This window comes from Struthio camelus, chromosome 2 (genome assembly GCF_040807025.1).
Source record: "Struthio camelus isolate bStrCam1 chromosome 2, bStrCam1.hap1, whole genome shotgun sequence".
In the NCBI taxonomy this organism is placed as follows: domain Eukaryota; kingdom Metazoa; phylum Chordata; class Aves; order Struthioniformes; family Struthionidae; genus Struthio; species Struthio camelus.
Window position 1 is genome coordinate 150,028,175 of NC_090943.1, and position 12,408 is coordinate 150,040,582.

At 42.7% G+C, this 12,408-nt stretch overlaps 1 long non-coding RNA gene across 1 annotated transcript in view; it reads left to right on the forward strand.

The window, feature by feature from the left end:
- Positions 1 to 2,083: 2,083 nt before the first annotated feature.
- The window catches only part of LOC138066074 (uncharacterized), a 35,316-nt gene continuing 24,991 nt past the window's right edge, over positions 2,084 to 12,408 (forward strand). Inside the window, exon 1 of the long non-coding RNA XR_011139284.1 lies at positions 2,084 to 2,158. This is a non-coding gene — a long non-coding RNA (uncharacterized lncRNA). The remainder of the gene's footprint in view (positions 2,159 to 12,408) is intronic.

Consider the following 12,408-nt stretch of genomic DNA (forward strand, 5'->3'; position numbering starts at 1 on the left):
AATTCTTCATTTTAGTAATTTAAGAATTCAATTTCATGTATTTACTAAACCAAAAACTCCCTGACTTTCCAGCATGATTTCTTTGATGAATCAAGCCCTTTTAGTTCATTTAACATGAAATAACAGATTTGTGTTGATGATGCTTTTGTTCTTGATAGTGAGAGAACGTGTTTCTGAAAAATTAGCTACTCACCTTTAAGTAATCACTAACATTCCGGTTCCTGAATATCAAAATGAATACAGAGCAGATGGAAACAAACAAAAATTGTAATAATAATGCATAACAGTGATGCCTAAAAATAATATTTCAATAGGAAAAAAATAGGAAAACTACAGTTTTCTTTGGATCTTAATGTTTGCATCCCCCTCTAATGCTTCCATCTTCAAGCAGTTCTGTTTTATTGACACAACAACCCAAATTGCAGAAGTAAATTGAATCACGGGCTCAGAATGTAAAAATCAATGAGAAATAATTTTGTAGCACTAAAGTGAACAGTGTAATGCTAGGTATTCATTTAATTAACCATGAGCCTTTCCACATAATGCACAATCATTGCCAGCTTTTCAGCTCACGGTTATTCCAGGAATAATGGGTTTGGGATTCATCTTTAGAAAACCTGCATTAATATTTGAAAGCATTTAAATCCATTAGTGGGTCATCTGAACACTGCAGGTCACTTTTACATTGCTAATTGAAACAATAGTAATGGGTTATAATCTACTATCTAATAATGCCTGAAGTGTTTTACCGCTTTTATATCTGCAGATTCCAGGAAATATGTAAATTTGTTGCTGAACTGTTATAAAATATGGAAATTTAAACTGCAGACATGAAACTATTTTTTTTCTAAATTAAAAAAAAACACACACACAGCATTAATAAACTGAAGAGTTACACTATATTTTGATGTCAGGATAAATTCCTTTCTATAGACCTTCCAGTGTTTGTCGCTTCTGCGCTGTAGGCTCAACATCTGGCATTCACATTTTCAACATTGCCATTAGGAGAAAGTGAATATCATTAAACCAGTGAGTAAACAATCATGTCATTGTTTCCATATGCAAGCTATACATTGACTCAGTCTGCTGTGTTCTGACAGCATTTTTTTTTTGCCCTCCATGAATTCATGCAATCATTTTATTTTTCATGGGATTTTTTGCAATATACCAGCATTTCTCCTGCATATGGAGATGAAAGTAACCATGCCATATGGAAATATGAATTTAGGATGGGTATTTTTTTTTTTAATTGAAAGCTACTGAAAGGTAAAGTTGCTTTACGAATCTTGCTGATAATTGAATAGAACATGAATTGATACTTAAACCGTCATTTTCATTTTTAATTAAACAGGCATCTTGCACATTTACCTGCATCTTCTTAGGCTTAATTACAGTCTGATTGGGCAATAAGATCCAAAGAGGAGCATCTCATTACATCTAGGTAGGCTGCACTGGCAGGAATGTATGGCATGTGTATAAGAGGAGGCACGTGTGCAAGTGAACATGTTTAAATAATTTACTTGGTTAATGAAATATGGATAGCATGTTTGAGGGAAAATTGTGGATCATTACATCACCTTTGCCCTCCTCAGTAAAAAAAAAAAGGCTGCAATGTGGCTGATGGGAGACAACAGAAAAATACATATTATAGCAGCATTTTAACACAAACCTATTAAATTGGAAACAATTCTGTATTCAGTGAAGTGAACAAACTGTTTACTTCCTAGTGGCATGTGTGTTGCCCTAGCATGTGCTACTCTGTTTGGAAAATAAAGTTTTCTGAGGTGAATAACCCCCTCAGGTTTTACCACTAATCCTATAGTGGTATAATATTCGGTCCTTTAAGAATACAAAGCATCCAAACACTTTTTGCTTTGTTTTCCAGGGGGGTAGGGCATGCAGAGAGCATCTTATTCTGCAGGTTCTGGTTTGAAGAGACAATGTTGTTGCATGAAAGCTCTAATAATTTAATTAGCTTTTTTTTTTTTAAACAACAGCTATTGATCAAGGCTGTCAGCTGCTGTCAGAGGCAGAGTCCTTCCTATTCACTGTCTCTATCGACAAAGGAGGAGGAGGAGGAGGAGGAAGAGGAAGAGAGAATACAGTGTTTCTTCCCAGCTGACTGATATGCCTCTGATATGCTCTGGAAGTCCACCAGGTAGGGCTACTAGAGACTGTAGGGTCTCAGGAGATGATAAGCCCCCTCTAACCCCAGCAAGAAATAATGGATGAGTCTGCCAGAGTGACATGGCTACAGTGAGAGGAGGGCTGGTCCACCCGGATAGAAAGAATATCACCTCTGACTTTCATTACAATGTTGGGACTGAATTAAACTGATCTCCCCTGTTCAGTGATAAAGTTATTAAAAAAGACATTGTAACCTGTTTCAAAATTTGCAAATCAGGAAGGCTATAAATAAGTAGCTGGAGATGCTATTGGATCTCAGTCTCCAGTTTGCCGTATTTTAGAGTGGGATTGAGGCGCATCACCTCTGAACCAAGGAAAAAAGTGTTTATGTAGTTGGAGAGCTCTAAGAATTACCTAGAGCTACAGAAGACCCCACATTCCCAAGAAATAGTCTATCCTTCTCCAGTTTATCTCTTCTCCTTTCTGCAGAATAAGCTAGCCCTTGGCAAACCTGTTTGTGCCACTACAGGCCCTGGGAGGATTAAGGAACCTCTACTGTCCTCTGCTGAGCAGATCTCTTCTCTAAAACCACCCTGGATTAGCCACCTGAGATTACCTTATTTCATAATCTAGCAAAAGAGAACTACAAATAACATAGGTAGATGCTTTAACTATAAATGTATACTTTTCCCCTTGATTTCCACTATATCATGTAAAACAAATCATGGATCATGCCTACAGGCAGGAGGAATCAAGTACTAGTCGTGTTTTATAAAAACCTTCCTGGTCATGTCTAAAACTATCCCAGTGCACAAACCCTGTATTCTTGGGAATAAAGTGCCAGTGAGCAGACTGTTTTCAGCCTATTCTCAAATTTGTGCTTGGCTGAGGTTTTATTTAACACTGGAAACCCTAAACAGATGATTGTTCTGGATAATACGGTTTGTGCTGTTGGCAAGCATGCAAAAGTGCACTTATTAAACAAACAGTTTTTATTGTTTTTAAAAAGCTTTAAAATGGCCTTTTTTCCTTTTTCTTGGAAAGGAATGAGATCTGTAATTTCATGGCATGGTTATAATGCCCTACTTAACCAGGGCTTTTTCTCTTAAAAGTAAGTATTCTGCACTTACTGGATAACCGGAACCTTTCACTTCGTGTATCATAGGTACAAAGGCAGATCCAGCCATGCACTACCATGGCTGGCCACCTGGCCCCTGGAAAAAGAGGTGCTCTTTCTTCTGGACAGGTGTCTGCATCAAAAAGACAGTCACTGTGAACAATCGCAGCAGAGAGGCAGCAGGCAGAATGTGGAGATGAATTTCATCTTTCCAGCCTAGAATAATTCTCCATACACTGTAATGGAGAAGGTTATTCAGATAAATAGTACAGTCACATACTGCAATCCCTTCTCAGGCAAAATTCCCCTCTGAACTAAGTTTTGCTTGAGTGATGACAGTGTTTGTCACATAATAAGGTCTTTAATTTGCTTCAATGTCAATAAGGCACCTTGTCAAAGATATTACACTTAATTAAGCAATGAACAAACCAGACCCACCCTGCTCCAATCAGATAAATTTGCCCAGCCGTACAGGTTTGGAGGCTGACGGGATTCAAGGAAACTTTTAGGTGACTCTGCAGCGTCACAGGGAGTCGAGGCTTGCCAGACTGTAATCCTGAGAGGGTGCTGGTGACAGTCTCAGGGGAGATTTTCACCCTGCCTTTGGGGATGGGGAGAAATGGATAGCTGAGGCTAAGCAGAACCACACAAGCAGCACACAGACTCTCAAGGGGAGTGTGTCCCTATTGAGATGTTTTTCCTCGGTAAAATTAGCAAGTTGAGGCTCTGCTTCAGCTGTGCAATATGTTGGCCAAAATCTCAAGAAACCCTGGAACCAATTTAGTCCATCTGGAAATTAGTTTCAGCTTTTATTGCTTTCAATTTTTGTTCCAGAGCAGATTCAGTTTCCAAAAGGAGATCTCTGGTCCTTTATCCTCCAGGATTTTTTTTGTATTTCCAAAATGGATTAATTAAAAAGTTTTGACAGATCAAAAGAAGAAGAAGGAAAAAGAAGAAAAAGGAGCAGCATTCTTTTCTTCCCGTTAATTTCCTACACAATAAGATGTTTCTAGGGAAGATCCTTTGCATGTACATCTTAAATACCAGCATCTGACATTAGAACCTGAGGCAAAGCTGCTTCTTTTTCTACCTAGCAGGTATTTTCACTTGTCCTTTATCTCAGTTGCTTAGCAGGGCTGCAGATGAGCTCTTTATTTAACCATTTGTCATTGATAGGCAATGATGAAAAGGTGACAGGAGTAGAGAAGTGCCCCATGTCTGTTAAAAATAACCCATGTGTATTCATTGCCAAAGCCATTAAATATTCCTAAATCATATCTGAACATCTGCTTCTGGTTTAGTACTTTAATTGAAATTATTTTAAATATCTTTTTACCTGAAAATGATTTCTTGTAAAAGGTGAAGGCTGGTGGTGACTTTCTCGCTGAGAATGACAGCACTTCATCAGTGGAGCAGCCCTGGCTCTCAGGAAATCCACCATCTGCTTACTTCTCCACTTTTTAAGGAACAGAAAATCTGAAAACCAAATAGTAACAAGAAAAAAAAAGAAAAAGAAAAGCCCGTAAGTGAACAATCCTAATGGCTTTCACATGCAATGTGTTTCTCTACATAGTTCACCACTTTTCACAGCAACTCGTTCTTCTAAACTGGTAACCCTGGGTAATATGCTAAAAGTTTTTCACCCAGATACACATCCTATTTTTGGTAAAGACTGACAAATACTGTACAAAAAATATGAATGAAGTCTGTCTTTCTGGGGTAACTTGCTTGTAATCCATAAATAGTTATTAATAAAAATTATAAGTGCAAGATGAAGAGAAAATGGACACCTCCCTCAAATCTACATTCATTCAGAAGCATAATAGTGAAAGGCGTTGCCAGGATTGTCAAATCCAGTCATTTTTACTACATGTAGGCAATCATACTATATAAACACTTGTGTAAATGGAGTAGATGTATTAATCTCCGTCTTAAAGCAAGATAAGATTTCACCCTTGCTAACCCTTGTTCCAGATCCTAACTCCTTTATCTACCTCTGATCTCTAATCTACTTCTAATTTCCAAACATATTTATTCATGGGCACTCTGTTCAGCCCTCAGCATTGTCCTCCAGCTGAAATCGTTCTTTTCTGTGTCCTGCCCTTTTCCTCCTACCTCCAAGAGTGTAGAAAGCAGTCCTGTTCCCCTGAGCTTTTGTTTGATAGATTGCAAGGAAGTGAAAGACATCTATTTCCACTCAGAGAATAGGCTTCCCATTTACCTCATCCTACAATTGCCTTTATGGTTTGAATTCATCTCTCTTGAAGGCAGGTGATCAGAAGTACACCTCGAAGGTGGTATGTCTCACTGGTGCCTTGTGCCATGGTACCAGCTGTTTCCCTGCCTCTCCTGAACACAGCAGAGCGGAGTTGTTCTTCATATCTGCCTTGGCCAAGGCAATGGCATTGGTGGGACTACTCACAAGTACAGACTAGCGCTCATGTGTAAGCATAGACTGTGCTCTTTATTTCCCGAGTCTTGGAGCAGACCTTTTCATTGATCTTGCAGCAAGTCTGCATATGTAAACCCTTCCACTAATGCGAAATCCTAGTGATTCCGGGAAAGCTCATCAGCTGTGCAGCAGTCCATGTTTCATATTCTGCAGGAAAATAAACTTTCTTATGCTCCTGTTCACACTGTTTGGGACTGTCCCACTGATAAGCACATTGTATGTCTTTCAACTGCAAGAACCTACTATAGACACTTCATGTTTGTCTGAAACCTCTGAACAGGAGGTAAATGTCAACACACATCTCTTCTTTAAACAGTAATTCCTACTTGCCCAATGAAATTAAATTCAATAAAGTATGTTAAAAAATAAAGAAATGAAATGGAATAAAGAAATAAACGCAAGCTCCTACTCAACTGAAATTCTCTAATCTCTAATAAACTGAGTATTATAGCAAAATTAAAAAGGAAACATATGATGGCAATATTAAGACCAAAGGCCATTAGCAAAGAGAGTCACTGCCAAAGCTCACATTCAGTGATATCTCTGTGCTAATGGACATAACATTCATTAGCACACCCAGGCTCATTTTGGCTTCTATTAGTGGTACGCTGTTTGCTTTATGCCTCTGCAAGTTGTCTTTCCTTTCCTGTTTTCTCCATCACTAAACTGAAAGCTATTTGACAGTTTCTGGCATCTCTATTAAATTGTGGGAAGCATGGAAATGATTAACTTTTGAACCACTAAACTAAAAACACTCTTGCACATTCTGAAAAAGAAACAGGTCATGCATTAGGCAGGTTCTTCTTAGAGTTCAGAAAGGTAGTGGGAGGACGCGAGGAGAGAGGCTGGCCCCGTTAGCTGAGATTTGAGTTTTGTTGTTGTCTTTACAGATCAAAAGGCTGTGATCATCCTTTCCGATTTCTCTCTCCCTAGTAAACAACCTCCAAGTGAGTTCATTAAATATTAAAAAGCTCTGATATCTATTAATGTTATCGGACACATGAAGTATGCCTGATGGATTTATTCTGCTGTAAAGGAACCATATCCCAGTGTCCCTCCTGGGACTGTGCTCCAGCTGTTTAAACTATAATTCCATCACTGGGAGGAATGGTTGAGGCTGACCTCCACGAAATGTACTCATTGTTGCTCAGCCTGTGAATTGTAAATGAAACCTTTTGTAATAATGTTAAAATATGCATGCAGAGGAATTAAAGCATCGGAGGTCAGCAGCAGAGCCTCTCAGTGGGGTCGCTGTCGGCTCAGAGCAGCTGGTGGCTACACTCCAACAAAAATGATACCTAGAGGTTGTTTACTAGGTTGGCTGTGTGCATGGCTGGGCTTGACGCATCTACTGCTGTGTCTCTATGAATCTCAATCTGTTTTCGATTGTCTTCCACTTCTGCATCAGTTGTTCTGAGCTCCTTGCTTTTTTGGAAGAGCTAAGTCTCTGCTTACCTTGTCCCCTGTTCAGCTCCTGAACCTTTATCGCCTGTGTGGGATCATTAAAACATTATCCCACATTTTAAGTCTTAGCTTTCCATATAATGATTTTGTGTCTGCTTTGTAGTTATTTATGACAAACTCTATATACACATGGCCACGGAAGTATGTGCATAAATTCCAGCAAGTAAAAATACTGAAGTCTAGGACAACTTTTCAGGTTAGAGTCTGAGGGAGCAGAGATTGGCTACTGTCAGGAGGAACCTTGCAAGTTCATAAAAGGGTTAAATGATATGTTTGCCCAACAGCAGTAGGCTGGACCTGATACTAGAAGGTCCCTATGCTCAGTGTTATGCTCCCTATATAATGTGTTTGGGGAAAGCTGTTACAGCCAGACTATGCCATAAGACCCTTCTTACACTATCTCTAGTATTCTTCCTGCATGACACTGTTTTTCTCATATTTAAAATGCCATGGAAGTCCTCAACTGTCTGAAGTTTTTTTTTTAAAGTTTTACAAAATTAAATACTGCAAAAATTCATATGATAAGGTTTAATATATCACAGAATCACAGAACGGCTGAGTTTGGAAGGGACCTCTGGAGATCATCTTGTCCAACCCTCCTGCTCAAGCAGGGTCCTCTAGAGCATATTGCCCAGGATTGCAACCAGACAGATTTTGAATATCTCCAGCAAAGGAGACTCCACCACCTCTCTGGGCAACCTGTTCCAGTGCTCATTCACCCTCACAGGAAAGAGGTTTCTCCTCAGGTTCAGATGGAACTGCCTGTGTTTCAGTTTGTGCCCATTGCCTCTTGTTCTGTTGCTGGGCACCACTGAAAATAGCATGGCCCCATCCTCTTGACATCGACTCTTTAGATATTTGTATACATTGATGAGATCCCCTCTCAGTCTTCTCTTCTCCAGGCTCAACAGGCCCAGCTCCCTCAGCCTTTCCTCACAGGAGAGGTGCTCCAGCCCTCTAATCATCTTGGTAGCCCTCCGCTGGACTCTCTCCAGGAGTGCCATGTCTCTCTTGTACTGGGGAGCCCAGAACTGGACACAGCACTCCAGGTGAGGCCTCCCCAGGGCTGAGTAGAGGGGCAGGATCACCTCCTTCCACCTGCTGGCAACACTCTACCTCATGCACCCCAGGAGACCCTTGGCCTTCTTGGCCACAAGGGCACACTGCTGCCTCATGGTTAACTTGCTGTCCACCAGGACTCCCAGGTCCTTCTCAGCAGAGCTGCTTGCCAGCAGGTCAACCCCCAGCCTGTACTGCTGCATGGGGTTCTTCCTCCCTAGGCGCAGGACCCTGCACTTGCCTTTGTGGAACTTCATGAGGTTCCTCTCCGCCCACCTCTCCAGCCTGTCCAGGTCCCTCTGAATGGCAGCACAGCCTTCTGGTGTGTCAGCCACTCTCCCCAGTTTAGTATGCTCAGCAAACTTGCTGAGGGTGCACTCTGTGCCTTCCTCCAGGTCATTGATGAATACATTGAACAAGAGTGGACCCAGCACTGACCCCTGGGGGAACACCACTAGCTACAGGCCTCCAACTTGACTCTGCACCATTCACCACAACCCTCTGAGCTCTGCCATCCAGCCAGTTCTCAATCCACCTCACCGTCCACTCGTCTCACCCACACTTCCTGAGTTTACCTAGGAGGATGTGGTGGGAGATAGCGTTGAAAGCCTTGCTGAAGTCCAGGTAGACCACATCCACTGCTCTCCCCTCATCTCCCCAGCCAGTCATGCCATTAGAGAACGCTATCAGATTGGTCAAGCAGGATTTCTCCTTTGGTGAATCCATGCTGACTACTCCTGATCACCTTCTTGTCCTCCAGATGCTTAGTGAGGACCTCCAGGAGGAGCTGTTCCATCACCTTTCCAGGGATGGAGGTGAGGCTGACAGGCCTGGAGTTTCCTGGCTCCTTCTTCTTGCCCTTTTTGAAGACTGGGGTGACATGGGCTTTCTTCCAGTCCTCAGGCACCTCTCCTGATCTCCAGGACCTTTCCAAGATGATGGAGAGTGGCCTAGCAATAACATCCGCCAGCTCCCTCAGCACTCGTGGGTGCATCCCATCAGGGCCCGTGGATTTGTGGATGTCAAGTTTGGACAAAAGATCTCTAACCTGATCCTCCTCCACCAAGGGAGAGTCTTCCTTTCTCCAGACTTCCTCTCTTGTCCCCAGGGTCTGGAATTCCTGAGCACTGGCCTTAGCAGTGAAGACTGCAACAAAGGCAGCATTCAATAACTCTGCCTTCTCTGTATCCTTCGTCACCAGAGCACCCGGCCCATTCAGCAGTGGGCTCACATTTTCCCTAGTCTTCCTTTGCTATTAATGTATTTGAAGAAGCCCTTCTTGTTGTCCTTGACATCCCTTGCCAGATTTAATTCCAAATGGGCCTTAGCCTTCCTTGTCGCATCCGTGCACACTCTGGCAACCTCCCTGTATTCCTCCCAAGTGGCCTATCCCCTTCTCCACATTCTGTACACTTCCTTCTTCTGTTGGAGTTTTGCCAGGAGTACCTTGCTCATCCATGCAGGTCTCCTGCCCGCTTTGCTCGACTTCTTCCTCAGAGGGATGCACTGCTCTTGAGCCTGGAGGAGGTGATACTTGAACATTAACCAGCTTTCTTGGACCCCTCTTCCTTCTAGGGCCCTACCCCATGAGATTCCCCTAAGTAGGTCCCTGAAGAGGCCAAAGTGTGCTCTCCTGAAGTCCAGCACTGCAATCCTACTCATTGCCCTGCTCCCTCCTCGTAGGATCCTGAACTCCACCATCTCATGGTCACTGCAGCCAAGGCTGTCCCCAACCTTCAAATCTCCAACTAGACCTTCTTCGTGTGTTAGTACAAGGTCCAGCAGCACACCTCTCCTTGCTGGCTTCTCCACCACCTGGGTCAAGAAGTTATCATCAATGCTCTGCAGGAACCTCCTCGACTGTTTGTGTCTAGCTGTGCTGTCTTCCCAGCAGATGTCAGGGTGGTTGAAGTCTCCCATGAGGACCAGGGACTGTGATCGTGAGGCTACTTCCAGCTGTCTGTAGAAGGCCTCATCGACAGCTTCCTCCTGATCAGGCGGCCTGCAGTAAACACACATGACAGGGTCACCCCTGTTAGCCTGCCCTTTAATCCTTACCCATAGGCTCTCAACTTGCTCTTCATCCACCCCTAGGCAGAGCTCCATACATTCCAGTTGCTCTTTCATACATGCTCTCTTTATGTATGTGGAATTACATAAAGAGCAACTCCACCACCTCGCCTTCCCTGCCTGTCTTTCCTAAAAAGCACACAGCCATCCATGACAGTATTCCAGTCATGTGAGCTATCCCACCATGTCTCTGTAACTGCAATGAGATCATGGTCCTGGGACCGCACACAGATCTCTAACTCTTCCTGTTTATTCCCCATTCTGTGTGCATTGGTGTATAGGCATTTCAGACAGGCAATCAAGCATGCAGGTTTCCTAGGAGGGGTGCAAAAGGATCCTCCTAGCTATGTCCCACGTGCACTTCCCTGACTGCATGCACCCGCTGGAGTCATCCCAACTTCAGTGGCCTTTTGCTGACTACCCTATCTCTATAACTCTCCCCTTCCCCCATCTTGCCTAGTTTAAAGCCCTCCTTACCAGGCTGGACAACCTGTTGGCAAAGACACACGTGCCTTGCTTGGTGAGGTGGATCCCATCTCTTCCCATCAGCTGGTGATCTTCAAACAGGGTCCCATGGTCATAGAAACCAAAACCCTGCTGCCAACACCAGCAGCACAGCAAATTGTTAACTTGGAAAATCCTTCTTCAACAGTGTTATGATGTACCATTTCACACAGTACAGAGCCTTCTGGCAATTCCACTGCAGTGGGGACTCCTAGAGCTGCACAGTCTCTGAGAATATGCTGTCAATCTCCTGCTCATTTTCTCAGATGCTATATAGCCTACTGACTTCCTCCTGTAACTCCCTTACCTGGTGATACAACTGATCAACCACAGCATACCTTGCACAGGAGAGCTGACTGTCAGCCCAGGCAGAAAAAAAAGAAAAAAAGAATTTTCTCTTGGATTTTCTTTACATAGAACTTTAAAAAAAAAAACTTTAAAAAAGAGAAAGAAATTCTTAATAGTTATTAGCCCTCCATTTAGCTTTATCCTTTCCCAGATGTTTCCCTAAAGAATTCTAGCAGACCATGGATCATCACAGCTGGCATCTGAGCAGTGCTGTACAGGTAATAATGATTCACAGCCACTGCACCCAATCTTGCTGGCATTGGCCTCAGTTAGGACAGAGCCCAAATGTGCTTGCAATTAGAATGAAAGTAGGAATGTAACAGAAATACTGTTTTTTTTAAACAAGTAAGTGTAATTTTTCATGTAAACTTGGGACTGTGCCCGTAAGTAATTTGCTTTTGTCAAATGGAACATGAAAACCACGCACCCAGTCCTGCAAATGGTTACTCATGAGTGCAGTCTTTGCTAACACAAGTGCTGGCACTGAAGTCAACAGCAGTCTAGTGTGGGTAAGGATTACTCGTACGAGGAAGGGCTTTCAGGATTGGCCCCAAGAGAGGTATGTGAATACTCCTTCATGGGACATAAGCTTCAGGGAACTCAAAATAGGTTAATTCCATGCCTGACTCATTCCGTGGATCATTTAACAAGAGCCTCTGGAATTGTGCAGTCAGTAATGAACTGCCAAGAACTAAAACTAATCACTGCTGCAATTATTAAAATTTACACTTGGATTCTGTTACCTTTGTGGCAGATGTGGGTCTTGAATTAAGTGGCCTAGAAATCCAAGGACTTCCTACAGGCAGCTCAGCAGCCCTTTGAAAACCACAGTCTTTTTTACTTACTTTTACCTGAGTTTCTGCTTCACAAAACTGCCATTATTCTAGTTTATTTTCTGTATATTCAAGTGCATTTTTACAGGGTCCTTGCATCATGGAGGTGCAGGAAAATGCTGCTGTATCGGTGGTAATGATGAGGCAATAGATCGTATAGAAACTTTTTTTCTGAAAATAGTAGGTCTGATCACTCCTCCTGATCTGAAAACAGCTTCACTTTTTCCTTTAGGGAAGTGTGATGTGCTATAGTACATCTTAGATGTCCTTACACTGTGTCTGAGACACATAAGAGGTGGACACAACCTCTCTGGGTAGTCCTATATTTCCTATATTACCAGTGGCATCGTGGAAACTTAGAGCAGCACAGTTCTGTAAAGTGCTGAGCTTTCTGGCCCTGGTCCAGCAAAGTGCTTGAGTACAGGCACATGCAT